General features: G+C 44.6%; 1 long non-coding RNA gene across 1 annotated transcript in view; it reads right to left on the bottom strand.

Moving 5' to 3' along the window:
• Positions 1-1245: 1245 nt before the first annotated feature.
• LOC122174454 (uncharacterized) overlaps positions 1246-26482 on the bottom strand; it is a 181303-nt gene continuing 156066 nt past the window's right edge. Inside the window, exon 5 of the long non-coding RNA XR_006176282.2 lies at positions 1246-1311. This is a non-coding gene — a long non-coding RNA (uncharacterized LOC122174454). The remainder of the gene's footprint in view (positions 1312-26482) is intronic.

The raw sequence follows: 26482 nt of genomic DNA, 5'->3' as shown, positions 1-26482 counted from the left end.
AATGTCGATCGTGCTACTGTATACCACACTGTCATCTTCACCAGAATTCCTCAAACAACAATCAATTAATTCCCAAGGGTGGTGGTGGTGGAAATATTTAACCACAATTTTTATATATTTTGTGTGTGTATTAAGGAACTAACCTGGAGTGAAATTTACCACTTTCAAGAGGGCTATGCACCACCCAAGTGTCCTATCTTGAGGGGTAAGCGGTACCTAGACAGGCACTTTGCATGCGGGGGTGAATTTCTCCCACATTATGTGTTGTATTGTCCAAGGAATTCCTTGATTTATAATATGCATTCCCCCTAGTCTGCCCTTTGCTTCCTTCTCCCATTCCTCTGTCTGTAAGTTGTTCATTTAGGCACTGATCTCCAAAGGGTAAGGTCTTATTCTAAGGGCTTGTCTACATTACCCACTGGATCAAAAGGCAGCAATCGAACCGGGGGAGGGGTATCGATTTATCGCGTCTAGTCTAGACGCGATAAATCGACCGCCAAGCGCTCTCCCGTCGACTCCGGTACTCCACCAGGGCGAGAGGTGCAGGCGGAGTCGATGGGGGAGCATCAGCTGTCGACTTACTGCACTGAAGACTCTGCGGTAAGTGGATCTAAGTATGTCGACTTCAGCTACGTTATTCACGTAGCTGAAGTTGCGTAACTTAGATCGATCCTCCCTAGTGTAGACCAGGCCTAACTTTAAGAAGTGCACGGCCTACTATGGTACCATAAAAGGAAGGATGGTTTAGTATTAGGGTGCCAGCCTAGGACGTGGGAGATCTGCTCCACTGTTCCACCATAGACTTCTTGTGTGACCTCGGGCAAGCCTCTCTGTGCTTCAGTTCCTTACCTGTCAAATGGGCATAATAGGTTCTTCTGTAGAAATGCTATGAGGATACACATTGAAGACTGGAAAGATACTTTGATAATTGGGGCCACTTAAATATCTTAGATAGATGTAAAATATAAAGCCCAATTCTGCTATCCTTGCCCTGACGTAATATCTTAATCTGCCAATATTCCCATCGATTTCAACCCTCAATAAATAATAATGTGAGATGTAATTTGTGGAAGCAAACATGTGGCATTTTAGATCTGGGTCTCTGGTCCATTTTGAACTCTCCCCCCCACCTCCTGATGAAGCTATTGCAGCTGGTAAAAGGGTTAAAGAGTTTAAAGTGTTGTAATGTACAACACTCCTGCGTGTACAATCAAAATGCATGCTTTAAATAAATGTTCTCTCTTACCTGTTGATGACACAAACTGCCAGACTCCTGGGTTACTCCAATGGGACTGGGCATGAAACTCAAAGCTAAAATTAAAAAAGCTTTTTGTGAGACTAAGCACCATTGTGGTTCTTCCAGCTCAAGAAGAGAGCAGCATTGGTGTGTGTGTGCACACGCGCATGTATCTATATTTGCATTATATCAACTTTATCTCCCACATAATTAGATTTTAATGTTTAGACTTTTGGGACAAGTTCTGTTCTCAGTTATATGGGTTTGAACTCAGAACGACATCACTAAAGCCAGCGGGTTAGGCACTCAGCAGATGTAAATCAACTGAGGATTTGGACCCAAAAAATTATTTTGGAATTCATCTGGTACAAGCAGAATTTGGCCTCTCCAGTGTAATTTCGAATCCTGGCCCATTATGATGTCCTCAGAGTGTAGGATTGTTGGGGATGAAAAAACAGCTGCCAGTCACTCAGCTCTGAAAAAAGTATCGTATTCCTGGATACCCCCAGAAAATAAAAGGGCCAAATTGAAATGCATTGTCTGGTTGCTAAACAGCACTCGCCTCCCCTTTTTCCTCATCCCATATTCTGGCAGTGCAATGTTTGCAGGAGGACATTGTTAGGTCAGTATCATCATGCTAAGAGAAAGTCAGAATCATTTGAACGCACAGAAGTATGTGGGTTCCTTGGGAACAAAAATTCCACTTTAATGAATATCCTTATTGCTTGCAATTTGAGTATCTTTTTTTATTCTATGCCCAGCCTTACAATCCAGACCCACCCACACACACCCACACACACAACCCCCCTACTTGGTCCTGTCTCAGTGCAGTCCTACATTTCTATTATGTTTTATTTATAGATCGACAGACAGAGAGACACTTTTCTTTCTATGTATTACATACACACACACAAAATATTTACTGGTTTGTATAGTCATGTATATGCCCCTTAACTGTTCTAGTAGTGAAGGAATACATCCTACCCCCCTCCACTCTCTCCCTTTGCCTGCATCCACTTGATAGTTTTCCAGTTCTGACATTTCAAACATGCAATGCCATATGTATTACCACTTTCAGGTAATTATCACGTAAAATTAGGCTAGTCTTGTACATGAAACTAGCAATTAGCCAAGGATTGAAGGTCAAAGAGATCTCATTTATAGAGTCTCGTAACAAAATGTTAAGTGTAAATGTGTGTCAGATGGTCCAGGAGCCTGGATTATATGGGGTCATGACAACGGGGCTGAAGTGTCATCAAGTACGATGTAACCAGTCTGTTGGGCACAGCAGTACAATCTGGGATTTATCTCTTTCATCCTTCTCAGAGCCTGTGCTAAATCTAGGACATGGCCTTAACGGAGTTTCTGCAAAACAGGAAAATAAATAAAAGCCCATTGTTTTCCTTGCAATGATTTTTTTGAAAGCACAGCTGTGAGAGGCTGAAACAAAACAGTGAGACGAGCTCTGATCATTCCTGCCGTTCTGTCTAGGATCTATAGGTGGCAGTTACATGATCAATTGTACAGACCATTACAGCATTATTTGTGTTCGCTTAGGGTCAGGTTTTGTCCGGACCATGGTGAAGGGCAACAAGGACTCCCCTTGAACCCCCTCATAGCCCCTTGCTTAGGAGCCGAGCACTATGACAGTCCTTGTGCTTTTCCACAGTCTGCTCTTTGCTAGCACTCCCTCGGAGGGGCTAGCCACCAACTGACCAGAGCTGTGCTTCTCTCTCCTAAGGGCTGGTACAGTGGGCAAACTCTCCGCTATCTCCTGGAGCCCCCTACATGAGCTGTGCGACTCTGCACCATCCGTCATAAGGGCCATGGCTTGAATGGCACAATCTGCCCTTGACCTAATGCAAGCAAAGCTCATTATGACACTTCCCAGTACAATTTCAATGCAGGTCTGAATATTACTGGGTGGTTGAACTGTAGCATTAACTCAGCCCGTCGTCAGACTGCTGACTTAAGTTACATAGGACCTGTCGCCCACCTAGTCTAGAGTCCCGTTCCCTGACAGTGCCCCAGTCTCAGATGCTTCAGGTAAGAGACAAGAAACCCCTCAAAGGTCAGTTATGGAGTAACCCGCCCATGGGTGAAGTTTCTTCCTCACCCCAGGCAGTTAGTGGCTGAAGAGCATCTATTGCTGTCTAAGAGTGTCTCTCTCCGGAAATGCTGGAATCAATCAAATATACAAGGGAAAGGGTCCAGTTCACAATTTAATATTTTCCAGACTGGGAGTTTCAAAGGAGGAGTTAAGCACCCAAACCCCATTTACTAATTTGCTTAGTCCCTTTGAGAACGTCAGCCTTAATACTTTGTTCAGATGTGGACAGCCTGAGCCTGTCCTAACTGAAGCCAAAGGCAAAGCTGCAACAGACTTCGGTGGCTCAGGGTCAGGCCTTTACTATCCAGGCACAACCAAGCGAAAGACAAAGGGCAGACTCTTTGTGGGCCCGGCTAGAAAATTAGAGGTTTTTCTGTTTCTTCCTGTGGTGCCAGAGAAAGAAAATTCTAACAACAGAAGTCTCAAATAGATTCATCTGTGTGCATCTTTTATCAATTTGCCTTGGGTGTTCGAGGACACAAGCGCTCAGAAACCTGACTTGCCCGCCTTGTCCCCCCTCCCTGTACAATATTATCTCACTTTCCAAGTGCACTTAAATGACTGCAGATGGAGCACAAAAGCCAAGACAACATCAGAGGTCTGTATCAGGGATACTGTTGAACAACATCCACTCATTCACTGACAAGAAAGAAGAGCGCATTGGAATCAGGTTTTTAAAATCCTTGCACTATTTTATTGCTTCTCGCCAGTATAAATATTTACCCCACCTCTAGGTCATTAAAAAAAATACAGTTTGACCTCACTAGGCTACGATTCTTTCTAAACACAATGGAAAGGAACCGCATCCTCTTTCAGCTCTGTGGAATACTCGAGGCACTTGCTGAGCGTCACACCCTTTACAAGCCTTTATCCTATGTCACCATTACCAATGCCATTTTCCTACGGTACATTCAAATGCATTTTAGCATGGTTCACTTACGAATCCTTTAATGCCTTAACCAGGAAATGCACAAGGCAGATGAAGGGAAGGGAACTGGAGCATCTGTTGGATAAATGTTGTTAAAAAGTTTTCCATAGGATTCCCCCCAACCTCTTTTTTCCTCATCTCTTAACTCACCCCCTGTTTCTCCTCTCCCACCCCACTCCATTTTTGACCATAACTTCTCTCCAGTACTGTGCACTGACTGACAACTTTGCCCTGAACCCTGCTTTGTGTTCAGTCAATAGAGGGGGGCGAAACAAAGACCATTTTATGCTCGGGCCTTAATTTCCAGCGCAGGGTCTAAAGCTGCGGCATTCTAGGGATGAATTTGGGTTTCCATTTCATCTAGACTTGGTATCTTTTTTTTTTTCAATAAACACACACTAGGGTGTTCTACATCAAGAAACCAACGTACGAGGACTGTTCGTGCAGAATGCCGTAGACCCTGATTTTCAGAAGGGCGAAGCATTCACAACACCAGCTGAAGTCAGTGGAAGATGTGGGTGCTCAGTCCCTTGGAAATCTGGGCCGTGGAGGGTTTTTTTAAAGTAAGGGCTGCTCTCAGTGACTTCGCTATAAATCCACTGGTGTTGATGAGGTTATCCCAGGTTTACATGCATGTACCAAAGAGAAGACCCAACGGGGTTACCTGGTTTTCCACTAGTGTAGCTAAAAGCAGAATCTGGCCCTGCGTCTTCAGAGCAGCTCTTTCTAAATGAGTACAGACCATCCCTCCCACCACAGAAAAAGAATGAATGAAGGTTCTGAAACTTCTCTAGCGCTTTCATTTCCCCCCTCCTTCCCCAGTGTCCCTGTATTCCAAGCTCATAACCTCTATTTCCTCCTTGAAACCCAGGTCATAGCGGTACTTAGCTAAATTATATAACTGCAAACAAAGTGTGACAGCTTTATTTGTAATTATACTGCATTTAAAGGAACAAGATGAGCTTAATGAGTTAATAAAGTGGCTGCCTGTCAAAGCGCTCCTGTTTTGCATAGAAGATCTCCAAGGTCCCTTCAGCCAGCCATTCCGGGCTCATGAATATGCAAGGCCTGTCAAGGAGGTGAAGCAGGCTTGCCATAGCAACCAGTCTGCAGGTAGCAGTTTGAGTCCAGCTGCCCCCAGAGGTCCCAGAAGGCTTGTATGAAGTGAAGACTTGTGAGCAGCGAGCATTTTGTCTCCGCACACTTGACAAAACAAAGACAACTCACTCCTCTGGTTTCATGCCACATTTTTTATTCATAAACAAGCTGTTGGCTGTAAAGACATGATAAAACTCAAGCTCAGAGGAGGCTGGCAAACATTTGAATGCAAATCCTCAGCTGCTACAAATCCGTCCTATTATTCAGCCGATTCTCCCCCCCCCCCTCCATTTTTGTCTTATGCTAAGCTAGGCAGGATCCCAACTAGAGATATGTGATAAAGTCTGATCAAGGCAAAGAAAGTCACTGGCATAAAAATTAAAAGGTTTGCATGGGGAAATGGGAATGGGGGGGGGGCTAATGTGGGTGGGGAGTGAGAGAGGAAGAACAAAGGATATAATTCTGCTGTGTTTTTTCTCTGGCAGTTTAAGGTTTAGCGCCACATGCAGAATATTGAGTTTCATGATTTTATTTTATTTTTTAATTACCCTTTTGCCATAACCAGGTAGGTTTCCTTCAAAGGGCACAAGGGGGAAAAAAAACTTGACATGAGTCAGACCCAGGAAGCAATTAGAATTGTATTGATGATGAGCTGCAGCCAAAAAATAGAAAGGTTTAAATAATCCAGAAATGCGACTGCAAAATACAAGAACAATCAGCTCACCCCATCCCCGCCCCCAAACTAGAACGATAGAGAGAATAACCAACCCCCACACCCACACCAAAAAAAAAAGGTTAATAAATGCCAGTCCTAGGAATTTTCTTATAGTGGAATAGGTAACTGTGACAGTAATTTTTCCTACTTTCATCCCCTATCATTCGACGCATACATTGCATTGCATTATTATATTATTTGAAATATGTAATCTGGACCATCACATTGTATGCGCTTGTGCTTTAGAAAGGATGGAAGCTTGTGTAATTCTGTAGTGCTAGGAAATCTGCTATTAGGGCATTACAAGAAACCACATATCCTTTTTACAGAAAGGAAACAAGAAATCATTTCGCTCAAACAATAAATAAAAGCCTAGAAGTTATGATGAAAATGACAGTGCACAAGGCCTCCTTGCAAAGCAAATATGAATGACTTCAGAATTTGTTTTTTTAAATGAAAAATCCTTTATCCTGCTTACAGAGTTCTGTCACACATTAACTGCTGTCTGCCTGGGTCTGGTTTGACCCTGCTTTATACCCACTGGAGTCTTGAGCATAGGTATTTTCTGAGAGTTTGGAAGCAAACATTGTTTGAGAGAGAAAAAATGGAAACTTTTCGTATGTTTTTTTTTGAAAATCACCATCAGCTTATTTCTTACAAATTCTTAAGCTTCAGGGCCTGATTTTCAGAGGTGCTAAGCTCCCACTGACGTCAGTTTCAGCACCTCTGAAAATCAGACCCAGAGCCAGTAGGATGCAGTCTCTCCTTTCCATTAGTTTAATAGTGAAAAGAGAAAAGCAATAAGATGTAGGTAACCTACCACAGTACAGATTGAAGATAGGAAAACTACTCACAGTAAACAACTTACTCAGCCAACATAGCCTTTTATTCCCACCAGTCACCCATGAACAGATTGATTTTTATGAATTTATTTGTCATTCATAATTGTTCACACATTTTTTGGGGGGGAACATATTTCAGCCCACGGGCTGTTCACTAACTGCTCCCTCTGAAAATCTATTGTGTCATGCTGTGTGATCGGTCACCTAAGTCACGTGGCATTGTTTCTGCTCACTGATTGGAATGCAAGCTTGCTAAGCCTAGGGTGAGCAGTTCCTGCATGAATAGCAAATGTTCATATTCATGTACTGATGCTCTCGTTAGCACACGACTGTGGGCCTTTGCACAAAGAACAGCCGTTCCCCACTATTTGTGAGAACACCCACTCGCATGAATACTTGTGAAAAAGTGAACAAAAAGGGACATAAATGTGGCTGGATTGAAAAGCGATTGAGAATTGGCAAAAATGTTCACCTAAAATTTCCTCTCTTCTTCCCTCAACTCTAGGCCCCAATTCAGGGAAGAGTTTAGGCATATGCTTAACTTCAAGCATGTCCTGAAACTCCATTGAAATCAATGGGATGTGCCTATGTGCTGTCCTGGATCATGACCATACATGTGGCTCTTGTAACTTGTTATCCTAAAGTGGCTGTTTATATTAAATGGAATAAACTTTATCCATTTGGCTGGAAAACTGGGTTCTGTTGCCTGCTGGGGCCAGTCCTTCAGACTGGGAATGAAATAAATGTCACAGTCCCAACTCACAGTGCCAGCTCCCTAGTCCCTCGCTGTCACTTTTGGCAAAGCCCAGGTTTCTGGCGCATGTGATCCAATCAATGCAGGGCCCCTGGTTGTGGACAAGAGGAGAGATTTAATTCTAATCTATATTGACTGCTCACTTCTTTGTCTGCCAATTTGCATCATGAACTTGTCTTAAACAATGATGTGGGTCTGTCAGGTTCTCTCACATTAATCTATACCAGTGGGTCAAAATCGCTGAGCTCTTGTTAACGTCCATACATATGAAATGCACGTTTAACTGTCGGAAAGGTCCTGAGATGCATCTGTCTTAATATTTATCCACTTTCATCTGGGATCTGCTTAAACTTGGATACTGCCTTCAATTTTCAGCATCAGCAGAGATGCTTTACTAGAGCATATGAATATATGGTTTCTTGTAATGCCCTAATAGCAGATTTCCTAGCACTACAGATTTTTTCTTAAATACTCACAAAATACTTTACACATACTATACATCTAAAAAAATGGAAGGCTTCTGCCTAGTACTATAACAGAAAATATTTCAGTACGTTTTCTTTGTCAAGATATTTCTGAACTGTTTTGTTATGCTGCCTAATAGCAAGGGAAGAGGCCAAAGCCCCCATTGCTTGGGACAATTTGAGCTAGATGGGATAAACACAAAAGTAAATGCATGATGCAGAACAAACGTAGATTAGTGAATTGGATACTGGACTGGTAGTCATGAGTCCTGAGTTCTGATTCTGCCTCTAAGCCACTGTGTGATCTTGGGAAAGTTATTTCACCTGTTTCCTCTCCCCATTTTTGTCTGTCTTGTTTATTTAGATAGTAAGCTGTTTGGGGCATGGACTCTCATTCAGTATTTATTTGTAAAGCACCTAGGACGATGACACCATCATCTTGGTTGGAGCCCGTCGGAGCTACTGTAGTACAAATCAGTAACAGCGATAACAACAACATAGTGAACAAACTCACATTGCCAGGAAGTTGGAACTAGCTAAGATCACAGGTGGTTGTCTAGTCTGACTTCTAACAAACTCTCCTTTGCCATGATGCCTACAAAAAACTTGACAGTGGTTAAGCTGCTGATATACTGAGATCACTGCCTATCATGCTGACCAATATTGTCTCCTTGGTTTTTTGTGCTGCCCCATCTCTCTGTCTGTATCCATCTGTTGTCTCTTGTTCTGTGTTTGTACAGCACCTAGCACACTGGTCCATGACTAGGGCTCCTAGGTGCTACGTTAATACAAACAATAATACGTGCCTATGAAACAGTCTAGCTTTCATTTCATATTTCAACACTGGGAAACTTTTGTGACTGGGAAAGAAATCCAAATATATCACACGAAAAAAACCTAAATCCATTTACATTTTATACCTTTCCAATTTCATTTCTCTCCGGGTTTGATAACTACCAACACCACGTGGATTTGGACAAGACTTCTTCCTCACAGCTAAACTTTTCTTTTTCTTGATTTGGGATCCAGTTATGAAGTTGTAAAGCCCTATTTCTGATGTTAAAGTCAATTCCATGACTACAACAGACTGCGATGGCACAGGATTACGGCTTTGTAGCAGGACTCCGCAGGAGCAGACTCCAGATGCAGGACAGACCCAAACAAAAAACCTGGGTCTCAACATCCTCTAACGTTAAGAAAGTTTTGATTCAGATCTGATCTTTGAGGCTAAGGATCCTCATTAGTTGAAGCCAATACAAATTGTTCCTACCTTGGGACTGCTGAGTTCAGTGGGCTTGCTTCTCCTCTCCCAGAGACCAACTTTCCCCTTACAGTCTTGTCACTGACTTCAGTGCAGTTCTTCCCCTTTTATGCTGGTGCTAGTACAGAATCAGGCCCTAGGTATTTAATTCCAAACTGAGTTAACGGGGATGAAGCGTCCCACAATGAAAGCACCACAACAGAATGTTGCAGGATGGTTTGTGTGCTATGAAATGACACGAACCCATTGGGACAAATTTGGCAACTTGATTTCCTCCCTCCTCTTGGCTGAAGGCCTCCAAGAAGCCCTGCTGTGAACTATCCCTGAAAAAGCTCCTTTGTGCCAGAACTGGGTCCCAAAGAAAGAAAGAACTCAACGTTCTTTGGTATGTGTATATATTAAAAAAAAGCAGCAAAATCCCACCTTTAAACTTCTTTTCGGTCCATGGAGTTTATTGCTACCACTGAAAGGAACAATCCTGAAAAGGAAAACTGAAGTAACGAGTCTGATTGCTAGTGACTTTTCCCCAACAAGGGCTCAGTACCTGTTCGTAAGCCACTTCCATTTCAATCTCTCTCTCTCCCTTCCAATATTTCCTTGATTTCTTCCCAGGGTGGTAACATTCCCAGCCACGATAGTCAGCGGATTAAAAATAAAATCCACATTGGATCCCAGAGTCCATGGTTCATTCCCCACCCGAACCAACCAGAATTCCCATCCAGAGCAAAAACATCACAACTTCGCTCTGCCCAGCTACCCACGACCTGCATCACAACAACTAACTTGAGCATCTGAAGAGAAATCAGTGTCTGGCTAATCATTCCATTTCCTAAAGCTTGCTGAATATTGGCGTGCGAAGCAGGGAGGTGGAAACACGGACAAGGTGTTGGTTTAAATGTTGATTTGACAAAGACGTTGTTGAGCTTTGGAGCCCAGGCAGAGCGTAGACCTACACATATTTTGATAACCTGGTGTGTCAGTAGCTGTGGGGACTGAATGATTAGCCTGGGGATGGTGTCATGGGTCTGCAGTTCATTTAAGCGTTGCTACCTGCTGCCTTCTGGCCAACCAAAGTTGGCAAGTACGGGGGGAGGGGAAGGCATGGAGGGATGTATTAAACAGAGACACAGAGAGAAAGACAGTCAGCGTGTGTGTGTGACTTGCATTCTGTCACTGACTTCTGATCGACTTTGGATTGTGAGCATTTAGGTTACAATTTACAGCTGCACCTGACCCCAGTCTCTGTGCTTCCAAAAGCTACATCCAGAATGCACTGCTTGGACCATGACTGTGGCCCATAAATGTGATTTATAGGCAGCCTTTAGGGAGAGACACTACCTCTCAGTATCAACTCATTGCACCAGATGGACTGTCTGCTCCTTCAGTGATAAGCTTGGATGGTGACTTAGGTGACCACTAAACGCTATGGTATATCTCCCTTGATTTCCCCCCTCTCTGTGTCCCTAATACAGCTAGCTGGTCAGATGTTGTTTGCCACCTGTCAAGGGAAGACGGAGTTTTATAAATAGGTTTCTGCTCTCAGCAATTCAAAAATATGAAGCATTCAGCTCTAAGAGAAAGACAGTTCCGAGCAAAAGCACCCAGTTTAATCATGAAGAAAAGTCACTTAACCTCCTTGTGCCTCAGTTTGCCCACCTGCAAAGGGACATAATTATTAACCTCTCTCACACAGAGGGAGTTGCAAGGGTTCATTAGTGCTTTCCAAATGCTTTGAGATCCTTGGGTGAAAAGTCTGCAAGTGACATTATTATTAATATAAAGCAGTTATTGCTGAGCATATCAGCTAGTGGCCACAAGGACCACCCACTACGTTCCCCTCCCATCCACTCCATGCTGCTATATTGGATTATAGTGCCCTTAACCGTGCCAGCCTGACACGGAGTCTCTTGTACCGATAGAATTTAAAAGTGATGAGGACAGAAGGAATGATGTGGTGACTTTCTCAGCAAGTGGGGTTGCGCGGAATGGTGTTGGTGTTAGCAGTGAGTCAGTCAGAGATTGCAAGGATAACCAATGACTGGCGTGCGTCTCCTCCCTTTCTAGAGAGGAAGATTGCTCTTGTGGTTGAGATCCTGGAATGGTGATCTGGGTTCAATTCCTGTCTCTACCACAGACTTCCCATGTGATCTTGGGCAAGTCACTTAATCTTGTCCTGTGTCAGTTCCCTTTCTGTAAAATGGGGATAATACTCCTGCCTTTCTCTTATCCTTTCCTATGTAGACTGTATGCTCTTCGGGGCAGGGACTGTCTCTCTTACCATGGGTCTGCACCACACCTAGCACAAAGACTCTGACCTTGATTTGTGCCTCTATGTGCTATTGTAAAACAAATAATCTGCAGGAGGGCACTTGGGTCAACGATAATCCAGGCTGCAGCTACCACTGTCCCATTCCTCATGGCAGGGGTAGGCAATGTTAGAGCCAGGGATCAGCCTGGAGAAATACAAATATGTAAAATAATGTTTTCCTAAGCTACAGTTTTTATACCTCAGCGTGGAAAAATGGCCTGCTCATCCAGCGACCGTAGAAAATCTCAATTTCCCACATAAAAATATTAGTGGCTGGCTTAAAATATTAACATGTGGATCGCATTGCCCTGAGAAGTGGTGGGATCGGAATTTAGCATCAGCAGTTAGACACAGATATGGAATTAAAAATGTAAGCAATGGGCTTTTCAGGCCTTATTACAGTCGGGAGGAGAATACCTTCAAGATGGATTCTAGGCGGGGAGGGTAGCCGTACGATTGCTGGGGATGGTAATTCTGCACTAGGGTGCCTTTCTATTTTGCTACAGTCCCGCCGAGTTAAGCTGGACTGCTCTAACCCAGGGTCAGGAGGCTACTCCATCGAATGGCCCCCAGGTTACACATTGCTCAGCCATTTTGTGCTCTGCCTTCAATTCTTCTGCTCATCCAGCCTTGTTTGCATTAAGTAGCATAAGCCATCTCCGCAGGGTTAGCGCTTATGGCAAAGGCATACAAAAATAGGGGGCTCCGTGCCACACAGATTCTTCCCTCAGACACTCACATGAAACTGCCAGGTCTCTGTGTATCTGAGAATGCGTGTTTGGCCCTTTGAAGTCAGTGCACCCCCCACTTAACCCTTCCTCCACCCCCAATGAAAAGAAGAGCAACCAAGCACACAGTCAAGGAAAAATCAAAGTATTTCCCAAAACAGGACCAGGATCCATGGAGAGGGGAAAGGCTGGTCTTGTGTTTAATGTACTGGACTGGGACTCAGGAGATCAGGTTCACTTCTTCCTCTGTCAGCTCAGGCAAGTCACTTAGGGCCAGATGCTCAAAAGAGCTCAGCACCCACAAACAGAGCTAGGATTTCAGAAGTGCTCAATTCCCATGCAAGTTCCTAAATAAGTGGCCAGATTTTCAAATGTCTTGGCTCACTGAAAATCCAGACTGGAGCTTCTGGGAAGTCTTTTGAAAATGTGCCCCTCTACTGTGGGGACTGAACACTTGAAAATCTGCTCTAAGTCTCTCTGTGCCTCAATTCCCCATCTATACATTGGGCATAAATGAGACTTCCTTTCTTCCACTTTATGTCAGGCTCATCTATTTAGACTGGAAGCTCTTTGGAGAAATGACTGGTTCTCACTATATGCTTGCTCAGTGCCCAGGGCAACTGGGGCTTGGTTGAGGCTTTAAGGGTGCTGTAATAGAAATAATGAATAATAATAATATTACACTCTGAAATGCCTGAGACTTGGTACCACGGGGCTGTCCTGTGATATCAGGGAAACCAGTAGAAACAAAACAAAACAAAAAACACAACCCTTCAGGATCTGGGACTCTATTTTTATAAAGATTTCATTTTTAAATAAACCTATAAAAATACACATGCACACAACCACAGAGAGACTCTCTTTCCTAGAGCTGCACTGTAAGAGACCTCGGGAAGTTAGAAAGAGCAGAGTTTGGCAGAAGGTGACTGTTGGAAACAAAAAAAAAACCCTGGACTAAATTATTATTCCACCCCTAGCCTTCCCAAGGAAAATAGAAGTAGCAGATTGAGGCCTGTTTTCATATTTGATAGGGAACCAGATAAATGGCAGGCAGCCTGCTCTGATAAGGCCTTGCTCTGGGCATAACCTCTTTCTCTGAAAGCCTCTTACTATGCATAGAGTCGGGCTATCTGTGCAGCTGCACCTTGACACAAATATATCTGCACCCAAGATGAACCAATTCCCCCAGAAATTACAGGAGTGGGATTGCATCTGGGGAAGGGGCTGCAGTAGTCGCTCCTGCAACCTTTTTTTTTTTCAAAACAGTACTTTCCCCCCAACCCCCCGAGTAGCTTTTCAAATAATATTTTTTTTCCCCTGTTCTCCCTTTTCCTTATGAAGTTCAATCTTGTAGCTAAACCCTCTTCCCCTACATCCTTCCCCCCCTCCCCCCACGGAGTCAAAAAATGAGCATGGAAATGAAGGATGCAAAAACAGGGCAAGAATCAGTCGCTTCAGGACACAAACTCACCTCCAGCTATTTTGCAGCACTTTCTCCTTCCAGGGGAAGGGAATTGGTCCTTCTGGGGGATCTCAACCTGCTTTAGAAAACCTCAGTGAATTAACTGGGCAAGTATTTATATGACGGTAGGGCCCAGAGCCAACTGGAATCAGGGCCATGTTGTGTTAGGTGCTGCTCAAAGACACAGGAAGAGGCAGCCCCTTCCCTGAAGACTTTACAGTCTGAATTAATACAAGATCCGGTGGCTCTGATCCTTGGCTCTGGCTGAACTGTTGTTGGCTGGGGAAAGGTGGCAGTATATTGCCATCATAATCCTCCAACTCCCAGAGCTGCCAGGGCCCAGTTCAGCCCTTGGCCTAAACTAGGGGAAGCCTGGGGCTGGTTTAATTTATGTCGACTAGTCACAGCACCCAAGGGGTTGTTTCACCTGCAAAGGAGCACAGCAAAACCCTGACACGCAATGTCCTCTCCCCCTGGAAGTACCCCCGGCATTTTCCTTACACCAAGGAGTGCTACGGGGTGGGGAAGAGCTGGTTAGACTGGGGGGATCCTCAGCTGCCCAGGTAGGGCTGTTCTACAGCCGCTTTGTACCACTGGAGTCACAGGAGTCAGGGTCTGGCTCAGCAAGTTGGTGTAGGGTGACCAGACCTCCCGATTTTATAGGGACAGTTCTGATATTTGGGGCTTTGTCTTATATAGGTGCCCATTCCCCCCCGTCCCAATGTTTCACGCTTGCTGTCTGGTTACCCTAAGTTTGTGTAACAAGGGGGTAGAGCACAAAGGTAACAGGAGCAGGAAGATGTTATTGCCTAGGTACAAGCACAGTAGTGAGACAAAGAGAACAACAGACACTGACCACATCGCTTAATGCACTTTTGGAAGGTGCTCCAGTGGCGAGGGCGTGATGAGACCCTACATAGAAATTGCAAGTTTCCAGGCTTTAAGGACATGAACAATAATATCAGTCCTCACCGCTTCCCACCTGCTGAGCCATTCTCAGCTGGCAGTTTACGATAGGCATTGGGGGAGAAGCAGATCCCTCTGAGGGATTTGAAGGCGGTTTTACGAAATTGGTTTGGGGAGGAGATGGGAGAGACGGAGAAGCTAAGTGCCTTGCCAAAGGTCTCTCAGTCAATCTGTGTCGGAATTAGGGTAGACTCTAAATGTCCTGCCAAGCAGTGCTCTATGGCACATAGACTTCTTGGGTGTATTTTTGTTCTTGTCCAGGAGTAGAACGATATTTGTACGGGGTAGCTTTATGCTGCCATGTGGGCACATTTGGGTACATGTCAGACCAGGGACATCTGAAAGCAAGTGGGCAAAACGGACATAATGTGTCCTCAGTGCCAATGGGTTCAGATCAGAGTCTGACTCCCATAAAACCGAACATGCAGGCTATGCAATGCCTACCCCGAGGAACCTCCGTTGCCAGGACTAGAGTGGCTGGCTTCCCACTGAGCACCACACCCTGCCCGATCATCCTGATGCATCATTATCACTACTCTAGAATGACAACCCTTGGCATGACGGGGCTGTCCCTGCTGGGCATTGGGTCAGGTTCTCAGCTGGGGTGAATTGGTGTGGGTTCATTGACCTAAAGAGAGGTAAGCCAGTTTACACTAGCTGAGAATCTGGCCCCAGGCAGCCCTTCAGTATCCACCACCAAAGAATACAGGTCCAAATCTCATTAACAGAAAGTCCTCTTTACACCAGACTGGCTGTGTGAAAGGGCCTTAAAATGGGGGTAAATTTAATTTATGCTCATTTCAAGGCCTCTTTACAGTACCCTCATTGATCTTAGTGCAAACCTACTGCCTACAGGGATAATGGAGGGCAGAACTGGGCCCTGGGGTGTTGTGCCAGGGGGTGGCTGTCACAAAACAGCCTGAAGCGTTGGCGAATGCAACCACGGGAGCAGGCAGTAAGCAACATTAGGCTAAAACCGATGACAACAGATGCACATTAACTATTCTTCTGGAAGAGGAGAGGCTGGCCAGTTCAGTCAAAGGGAAGGAAAAAGGGAAAGGTGGAGGGGCGGGGGTGAGGGGAGAAGGCTGTTGGTTAGATGGCAAGATGAGCTTTCCGTCTAAAGCGTGTTAGGGGAACTTTTCCCCAAAGTGCCTGAGGGCTGGGTTTGTAAAGGCATTTAGGCACATAAAGATGCAGAGAGGTGGAATATTCAGTAGCATCCAAGAGCCTAACTCCCATTCATGTCAATGGGAGTTAGGTGCATTAGAAAATCCTGCTACATGCCCATCTGCACCTTTAGGCACCTAAATACATTTTAAAGTCTGGCCCTGAGTGACTCCCATTGGCTTTTAATGAGATATAGGCTCCTAAGGGTCTCCATTACTTTTGATAATGGGACGTAAGCCATTTGGAGAATTGCTCCGTTGAAAGGCAATGAGGTGCTTTGGAAATTTTTACCCTTAGTGGGAAGAGGGAGCAGAATGTGGATTTGGGGTCACAAGAGCAAGGAATTAGCAGTCAGGGGAGGAAGAAGCGTTTCCTATCTCTGGCCACTGCCGCTATAATTGGGCCGTCAGCTTTACCTTAATGGTGAGTTTAACTATAAGGAGAGAGTGAAGGTTCATAGAACGTCACAATAACTTATAACAACAAATACTGACAGGAAAGGGTCTAAAAGAGAGAGAGAGAGGGATGGAATTAGTCCAAAACAAAAAGGCCTTTGGATATAACTCAAGGGCTGTGTTAAAAATCATGCCTGGTAAACAAGAACAGTGTGAGACCAAAAAAATCAATGAACCAAAGCTGGTGTGTCACAAAGTAGCTGAACAAAATAATGAGAGAATTGGCTAGTCCACCCATTTCCTTTTGGGGTCCTTTGGGGAGAAAAATTGGTTACTGGAGTGAGCTTCACCACCATGACTGTTGGGACCCTGGACCTTCTTTGTCCTAAGCCTGAGAGATATACAGAGAAGATGGGGCCAGAGAGAGAGATCTAGATGACACCACCACCTCCATTGGCTCCAGGTAAATCCCAAATGCCACTTGGGATTTGAGAGTTTGTCTCTCTCCACCCCCTCATCCCATTTGTCCTTTTCTTTCCCCACCTTATTTCTTCTCTTTCCTATCCCTCTCATTTTTCCTTCTGTCTAATAAGACAAGGTTGTATATTTTGCAACACTGCCCAGAAAGAGGTCAGGCAACAAAAAGCAACACCCTAAACTGCCCAATGCTGGTACAAGTTGGCCAGGTCTCTGAGTGACTGCTAAGACCATGTGCTGTGCCTGCGTTTCTCCAGCAAGGAGGCTGCAAGTGAAAGTCAACACCAGAGACAGAAGCTGCAATTTCTCTCTTTGCTGTTCGTTTCTCTTCTCTTGTGTGTGTGTTTGTGTTGTTTTGTCTTCTAGGGAACGGAATCAGGCTTTAACAATGACCGCTCCAGCTCAGCTCAACTAACTTCTCTTTCCTCCAAAAAAGTTATTACCATCTTTGATACTATTTAAGAGACTGTCAAACAAGGGGGCTTTGCTTCTAAAGGCTCTCTCCTGCAAATCAGAAAGGGAACGAGGGATGCTATTAAAACGAAAGCCTTCCTTAATACTGAGCATTTCAAATCCTTCAACTGTTTTTTCTTCTTTTCTGTATCTTTCATAAAAAGTTTAAAAGGATTTTTAATGGCATGTTTGCCATAGTACTAAGCAGGCTAAGGTCTCCAAACTCCGAACCTTGTTTAAAACCGTCTAATATTGGACAGTGTCAGAGTCTTAACATCTTCGAGTCTATATATTCCATCTAAATCAGTGGTTCTTAACCTTTACTGCAGCCTGCACCCCTTTGGTTCTCAAAATATGTTCTCACACCCCTTAAACCTAAAAAATATGTTCTCACACCCCTTAAACCTAGATATATTTTTTTGTATATTACAGTAATCGTTAAAAAAGTATAATGTTAATAAATTCATAGGTTTGATGAAACAAAGTAGTTGTACATACGTGCCTGTGCTTAATTTGTGTTTTCGACAATTTACCTTCTAAATAAATCTGGCATGTCTCGCACCCCCAGAAAGGGCATCTCACACCCCAATGGGGGTGTGTGCACCCCAGGTTAAGAACCACTGATCTAAATGAATACATCACCACTCAGCCTCCGCCCCCATCACATCTGGCTATAGCCAAACATTGATCTCCTCCCTCTCCTGAGCATCAGAATTCACCCAAAACTGTATTAAGACAAAAGCCCTTAGAAGTAAAGATAGCTACAAAGGTTGGGGGGGGGGGGCGTGTATGAGGAGGGTAGGGCCAAGATACTGACTCAATGTGCTATTTAGCAGCCTTAGAACCAAACTCATATTCATTTCCTGCAGTTAATGGACAGAAAAAAATATCTGCTACCACCATCACCACCACGTTGTTGTTTTTTAAACCAGGGGCTCTAAATGAGTTTCCCAGCTGCACAGCCAGTTTAAAGACTTTATCCTAATGTTCTATTTCGTGGTGACATGAGTTTTATCATCATAAGAGGAACAAGTCAGCAATTAGTCTGCGCGAGGCATCGCCATGGAGGGAGAACAGCCCCTAGTCAGAGAGGAAGAGGGAATCCTTTACAATGAAAGGCCCCTGGGGAGTCGGGACCTGAAACCTCATGATGATGATTGATGCCGGCACTGCAGAGACGCCCCACACCTCCCCAGAAAATTAAAAGCCTATTTGGTACGGTACTAACAACACATCACGTTGATACCTTCCCATTATCCATCAGCACAGCCGCCTCATCTTCCCGCATGGCACTAAAATAAAAAATAAAAAAAAAATGCAGGTTCTTTTCCCCTTTCTCCTCTGCCACCTCCAAAACGCTTGGAGAGCATGGAAATCAGGTCTGTGGATTTAAAGCTACGGTGCCATTTGCTCATAGATGATCATTTCAGTTATTTATATTACATTAGCTCCTGCAGGCCCCAGTTAAGACTCCATTGTGCTAGACATTGCATCCACACTGACTCTGTCCCAGAGAGCCTATAGAGCACATCCCCTTCTCTGAGCCCCACTGACCATGTTATAGTTAACATTCACTGGGGTAATTCCTTCTCAAAACCCTGGCAGCAGGATAGTGCCAACTCTTGGCTGGTAGCTGGGAATCAGCAGCGCCAGCCGCATTGCCGAGTGCCACATGCCCAAGGAACCTCAGGGATTTGTGCGTGTCCATATAAAATAACGGAGCAAACACACTCGAATACAGCTCGCACAGTCGGATGGAATCAAAAAAGGGTGTTTCAGAACAAGGATATGGAGAGGTATTTGTAAGAGGGGCAGATTTAAATTTAATGCCACAGTTGCTGAAATACACCCGGCCCCTCTGCCAACAATGAAGGGATGTCTATGGAAAAGTGAAATATTAGCGCTTTGGGTTTTTTTTTTCCACCCCTCTTCTAAACTGGCATCTGTTATGTGTTTGGTTTTAGCAGCAGATGCCTAGTTGCAGCTAATGACAGCGGTAGTCTGTTAACAGATGCCACATATCTAGCAACAGCCTTTGTCTGATCAAAACACCAAGGGCTGATTTAGTCGTAAAAGTAGTGGGGCCAAGGCTTTTACTTTCTTGAACCTTATCAGATCCAAATCCAAGGGGTGCTTTCTCCCTAGCCCCTTGCCACTGACAGGTCTCTCCTGTGTTGTCAAAGATGACGTGGTTCCAGGTCCATGATATAGAAATGACAGGCCAGAAGTTATAAACGCCCGTTCCCAAAGTGGGAGAGAGGAACAGATGAAGAGATAAGGAGCAACACTTCTTTCAATAACCACAGCAAGTTCATGGCTGCGCTGAAATTTACACCTATTAAAACCAGAGAAGAATTAAACTGAGGAAGGTAATGTAACATTTCTAAAGTCATTGTATTACTAATTATTATCATTATTGTTATTTTATTGGTACTTGAAATTCTCTGTGGGGTTACTGTCCAGGAATCAAATTGAAATCACACAACCACAAGGAATATAGGATACTCAAGCTGTTTGTGAAGAGGTGACTGGTCGGCTGGTATATACGTCACTACAGAGATGGAGGAGTTTTTGTGAGGGTCTTGCTAAGTTCTGGCTAAAAGTTTTGGCTCACGCTTTTTACAACCTAATCTGACACATCCCATCACAAACATGACGCTGGTTACACTGGCATGGCCAAGTTACAACAAGCAGCTGTATTGCGACGGTACAACAGTTATTGCATATCCGCGAACACCACACAGGAGGCAGCTTTGTAAGCAAGAGCTGGACATTTTATACATCAGACCATGTAATTCGAGAGCCGATAGGCAGGTGTGTGTTACTGTAATCGCACTGGGGCTTCCCATCACATAACTCCCTAGGGGCCGCCCAGCATCCCAGAATTACACAGCACTCCCGATCCTGTCCCTGACATACCCCTTCCTACCGTGGGCTTTCCCCTGCACTGGGAGCTGCAAGGGAAGGGGCACAATAGGGCTGCATATGCAACCCCTATGCTGTCCTTTCACTGGAGGCCTTTCTGGCCTTTGTACGCCACTGCAGAGGTGTAAACGGGTCTTGTGGGGCCTGGAATCTGGCCCGATCATGTCCATGATGCAAGAGCTCCCATCAAAATCTAGACCTCTCTCTTTTGTGCAAAATGTTGTCATTGGACAGAATGCTATTGTCTAGGTTCTAGCACCTGCTCATCTGAGCCACTGGGGAGAATCTGCACTAAAATTAGCTTGCTGGAGAGGATATTTTTGCTCCCGTCAATGCAGATACCAGAAGGGCTGCACACCTCTTGGGACAGGCAGGCATCTAGGGACAGAAAAGTGTAAGGCCCCCCAATATGCTTAAATAAATAAATGACCCACAGGGCAGCAGAACCGGTCCTTCTCCTGTTGTGGCTCTTACTGTCAATTTATTAATCAAGCTTTAGGTGGATGTGGGGGAATAAAAATAAAGATAAGAATTTTCCAAGAGATACAGTGCATTGGACATTGGAATACACACTTATGTTTCCACATGCAGCCAAGCAGTGTAATACAAAATTTCAGCTAAGATCACGTGTGCACATGGCACACGCATGTGCCGGCACATATCCTCAAGGCTCCCAGGGAGGCAATAGTCTAATTGCATTATCAAGGGAAAACCCACATGACATGCATATGAACCACCCAGATTTAGGACCAGTCTTGATCGGTGCTACACCCCCTCAACTCTCGTTGTCTTCAGGTGTGCGGTTTATTTAGTGACTATTATGCCCCTGTTCCAGGGCCACCCGGGGCGGGGGGGCAAGTGGGGCAATTTGCCCCAGGCCCCGGGCCCCGCAGGGGCCCCCACGAGAGTTTTTTGGGGTCCCTAGAGCGGGGTCCTTCACTCGCTCCGGGGGCCCCGGAAAACTCTCGTAGGGCCTGTGCCCCCGGAGCTTCTTCCGCTCCGGGTCTTCGGCAGCGGGGGGTCCTTCCACTCCGAGACCCGCCGCTGAAGTGCCCTGAATCCTCTGGGAGGCCCTGCCCTGTTCACTGCATTGTTACAATCATAGGACCCTGTTGTCTGCAAGGACTGGCAGCCATTTTGTGTTCAGTCCAGCGTAGACTGTCCCAGAGGAGAGAGAGGGACCCAAAGTGTATCTCCAGGGGCGGCTCTATGTTTTTTTGTTGCCCCAAGCACAGCAGTCAGGCGGCTTTTGGCAGTCCTCCTGTGGGTGGTCCGCTAGTCACGCCGAGGCGGCATGCCTGTGGGAAGACCTCCCGCAGGCATGCCACCGAAGGCAGCCTGACTGCTGCCCTCACAGTGACCGGCAGGCCGCTCCCCGCAGCTTGCCACCCCAGGCACACGCTTGCTGCGCTGGTGCCTGGAGTCACCGCTGGTACTCTCACATGGTGACTTGACATTCATTTCCCCCTTAATCTAAATCAATAGTCATTTAGATTCCTTGTGAATGGAGAAACAAAAAAAATTATTTGCTCTCTGGAAAGTGATGACACTGCTTAATACCACACAGGATCAGCTCCCAAAAAACTTCAGGGACCGCACATAAAATAGGCAAAAGCCAGAAAATGAAGTTAAAGCCAGATCTCTGTTGTTCACCACCAAGCCAGCTGTTTTGAGCTCAGGAAGGCGTTTCTGGCATTTAAGTTATAACTCAGACATACCCTAGCTTTCTGTATTTAATTTCCCTTTCAAAAGAACTCCCAAACTTTTGTGGAAGATTATAAAATATGCATTAACCACACCAAGCGATCAGGTTGGTCCTTTGGGACCCACCTCTCCTCTTGATTGAATATGGGACGAGGGAGATTAAAACAACAATAATAATAATTTTAAAAAAATCTTATCGACCTGCTGAAGTGAGACAGCTACATTGGAGCCACATTCTGCTTCACCAGTGTCCACTGTTCAGGCAGGTTCAGAAAAAACCCTCTGTTATTCTATTCACTAGAAGGAGGCAGGGTCGATCTTTAAATTAAATACATTTTCATAAACATTTAAAAAAAAAAGACATTTATGCTACGAACCGGAATAGTCCCTCCAGCCTATCGTGTAATTACGTCGTTTGGACACGTGCAGTGCTTGCCATAAACCTCATGAAACCCATGGGCCCAAGCCTGCATTGGTGGAATCAGTGGAAGTCATGGGTACTCTGAACTTCCCTTACAGCTGGCTAATTTTTAAAGACCCAGTATCTTGGGCTGTTTTTCATTTTTGTTTCCTCAACACCGCTGTTGAGGTCAGGCCACGTTAACCACCAAGGGTCCATTCCCCTGCCTGTACACCCGCACAGCTCCTGGTGGCATTAAGAGGAGTTACATGCTTGTATGGAGAGCAGAACCGACCTCTAATTGCTGCACAAACTGCATGTTTAAAATCAAACCCATCTCTGAGAAGTACGAACGTGCAACGGCATCCACAACTGAGAACGTCTATAGTGTTTTGGAAAAATGTTTCAATGGCCAAACTGATTTCCCCTCCCCTCCAAATTGATTAGCAACATTAGATTCGCGTCGGCGCTCAAAACTCAGTTTCAAAGAAAGCTACATGTTAGGGGTGATTGAAAACCCCCACAACAAAGAAAATATGAACAATCCGTCAGGCCCAGTCAGATTTTTTTGCCTACGTTATCAGATTCTTCCACCTTCATCTAAAGCAGCTGGTACTGGCCAACATTAGAGACAAGATCCTGAATTATGTTTCTAAGGCGATGCAAATAAATCCCTGACATTCTGATAATTAGAAGCATTTGATTTCAATAACTCGTTTAGATGCAATGATGCTCTGCTCTTCTACAACCTCTTTCATCCAAGGAAAGTGCTTTACAAACACCCCCGAATTAATAAACCTCACTACATCCCATTTTACAGAGAGGGAAACTGAGGCACAAAAATGACTGGCAGAGGGCCGCACAGCAGGCCAGCGAGAATGACCCCAGGACTCCTGACTAATTCCTGTGCTCTGATCATAGAGACCAGTCCTTATTGGTATATAATTTAAAACAAAGCTTTTGAAAGTGGTGGCTTTGGAAATACAGTTTTAGTGATGCTAGATCATCCCAGACCCCTCCCCACCACACACACTCCTGTAAATAGACCCTCTGGATCATCTCTCTCACAACATGCAGCCATTGGGGTGATTAAGCTTTTTAAACAGATTATTACAATTATGCCATGAAATAATTAATGCTAGAAGGATCAATGAGCCAATCCTCTCCAGCCTGATCAGCTTCCTGGGACTGCAGGGTCATTGATGGATCTATGTCCTTCTTGTCTTCTATATTCCTGTTCCTTTGGACTCATTGTCCTGACACACTAGACAGGCAAGGACAATACTACGAAGAGTCAAATGAAGAGAGAGTTTTCAACCAACATCACAGGAGCCTTAGGGATAATTAAATGACTGGGCTTATCAGACCCCTTGGGGCATTTCTATTGTGTAACAGATTAAAAAAAAATGTTCCCTCTCCAAAGGGGTGGGGGAAGCCAGTAGCTGATCTACCTTTAGCTGAATATATTGGACAACTCATCTGAAACAAGTTTCACATTTTTAATTTGACCAGCTGATCCGGTCCCCCTTCTCCATTTCCCCAGATGGTAGTAGCAGCTGGAATGGGACATTCTTCACCATCCAGTCCTGCAACATCACCTGGCTATCAGACAGACAGAAACACCCAGTGAAATGGGACAGCCCATCTCCATCCCAATGGGAGTGAAATCCAGCAAAGCAGACAGCCTGCATAGTTTAAAACAAATTCGCTCTGAAAAAAATTCTTTCACTTTAACAATCTAAAGAGGTATTGATAACGCAGCTCAGGATTATAGTTTTTTGTCATTGTGTAAGTTGCATGATATATCTTGACATTGTCCCTTTATTCAAAACCAATTCCACCCAGCCAGATAACGGATACTGAAAGCAGCCTGCCAATCATTTTAGCACACAACAGTAGCAGTGTATTTTATATATATACCATGGTAGCACCCAAAGGCCCCAACTTGGATCTAGTGAGTGTAAATTGTCACCACTGCACTGAAGCTAGTGATGCAGTGTCACTTAACATCAATAGCAAATTAGAGCCACTATGTCTCTATTGCTTTTAGCAGAAATGGGACCAGAACTAGGCTAGTTGAAAACTTCCTGCGGAAGCTATTTTTCAACGGAAAATTGGGTTTTCAGTTAAATGAAGTTTTTCATTAAAAGGCTCTGCTTTCCAAGGCAAATGTAGATTTTTTTGGTTGAAACACCCAACACCCCCAAACTAAAAAGTTTTCAGCTGAAAATGTCAGCAGTTCTGAGTTTTTAGATGAAAAATCAACTTAAAAAAAAACCAACAGAAAATAAATCTATTTTCCAACTGGCACTAATCAGAACCAAACCATCTGGTTCAAAGACCCAGAATTTCTCCAAAGTTTGAGAGTTTTCTGATCCAGGGCTTTGGTTTGGGCCCCAGCTTTAGCTCTAAGATATACATTTTAACTGAAGTCAGGCCCATTGTGTACATTAAGCTGTTTACTTGTTATTGGACATGACTGTGTATTTAATTGGCCACCTTTGCTCCTTTCCTAGCCCCTCCTTTTCAAAAGGACCATCTGAATGTGATGTAGAGCAGCCTCCAATTCATTTGACACCATGTCAGGGTTTTTCCGCCCTCCCCCCCGTCCCTGCCCGGCTCCCTCCCCTTCCTGGAGACCCACAAAGGAGAGGTCATTTTCATGTCAAGTGGGGTGTGGAGACCAGCTGAGGAGCTCTAGAGCTGAATTGTGCCAATTTGTGCATCCAGTACCCGTTGAAAAAACTCCTGATAGGGAGGCATGAGCCGGCATATGGTGCCTCACTCAAGAGGCTGCCATTCAAGGAACCTGCAAGTGATGGCTCTCTCAGTCTCCCTTTAGGGCCTTTCATTCAAACAGACATTCTCCTCCCCACTTGTGTCTGTCTGTGAAGGGGCCTGGGGACGGGGAGGGAAAAAAAGGGGGGGGGCAACTTTCCCCCTGCCATTCTGACTCCATCTGCACTCAAAACAAACAGAGCGTGGACACTTGTTTTTTTATATAGATCTCCCTCCGCCCCTCCAAATTTCTCAAAATGGTCGAGTGAATCAACTGATTGGATATTCCGAGGGGTCTGCATTTGTGCCCAATTTCATGCCAGATAATTCCAAAATTTGTCTATGAAACTGACTACAAACCCACCCTGCCTATCCATCCCCCCTCTCACCCCACCCCTTTAACCATCCTCAATTTCCAAGGCCATCTCTTATTTCAACTCACCCCCTCATCCTTTAACCTAGGCTTGTTTCTTCACTCCGAGCCACTTTTCACAAGCAGAAAAGCTGTTGGTGTGAAAGAATGAGCGGAGCCGAGTGGAACCTCCATTTAAAACCACTTCCGGTAAACAAGGTTTTCAGCTTTGGAAGAAAGATGTCTTTTTATTTTTGCTTTGATGTTTCTCTCATGTTCAGTCTTTTCTCCTTCGGCAGGTACAATCATCCACCCGCTCCCCTGCTCTCTATTTACTTTATTTAAGGTACATCAGTGACCGGATGAGCATTAATTTAAGAACTGATCTCAAATTAGCATCCACACTTCCTTGGATGTGATTTTTAAATAATTATTAAATGCTGAAGATATTCCATATTGCTAGGTATTGTGGGCTCTACATAGGATTCCAAAGCATGCCAAGCGGACAGAGAAGGGGAGCAAAGGGGTGCAACGGGTGAGCGGTAATGCTGAAACAATCCCCTGCTACGGCAGATGATTGTATAGCTCATTATTTGACTTACCCAGGTTCCGAGAGCCCAAGTTTTCCTCTCAGTTGACTTTGTCCCAAGCTTCCAAGCAAGGGGATCTTAGCACATTTTTTTTTATAAACGGATGTGGCTTGCCAGGTACATTGTCCTTTGAAGTGTTCCCTGATCTAATATACATAATTAGGTGCGAGTTCTTCTCTCACCTACATTTTTTTTTATACAATAGTCTAACACTACTGACTTCACAGGAATTGTTCCTGATTTGTGTCATGAAAGAGGTGAGAGAAGAATCAGCAAGACCTGAAGATCTCATCTCTGCTCTTTTACTAGTTTTGATTAAGCTCTGCTTGTCTTGACTCAGGCGCCGGTTAAGGAAAGCATCCGAT

This window comes from Chrysemys picta, chromosome 19, assembly GCF_011386835.1.
Source record: "Chrysemys picta bellii isolate R12L10 chromosome 19, ASM1138683v2, whole genome shotgun sequence".
Classification (NCBI taxonomy): Eukaryota; Metazoa; Chordata; order Testudines; family Emydidae; genus Chrysemys; species Chrysemys picta.
The sequence above is the reverse complement of the archived record's forward strand: the minus strand, read 5'-3'. Positions and strand labels throughout refer to the sequence as shown.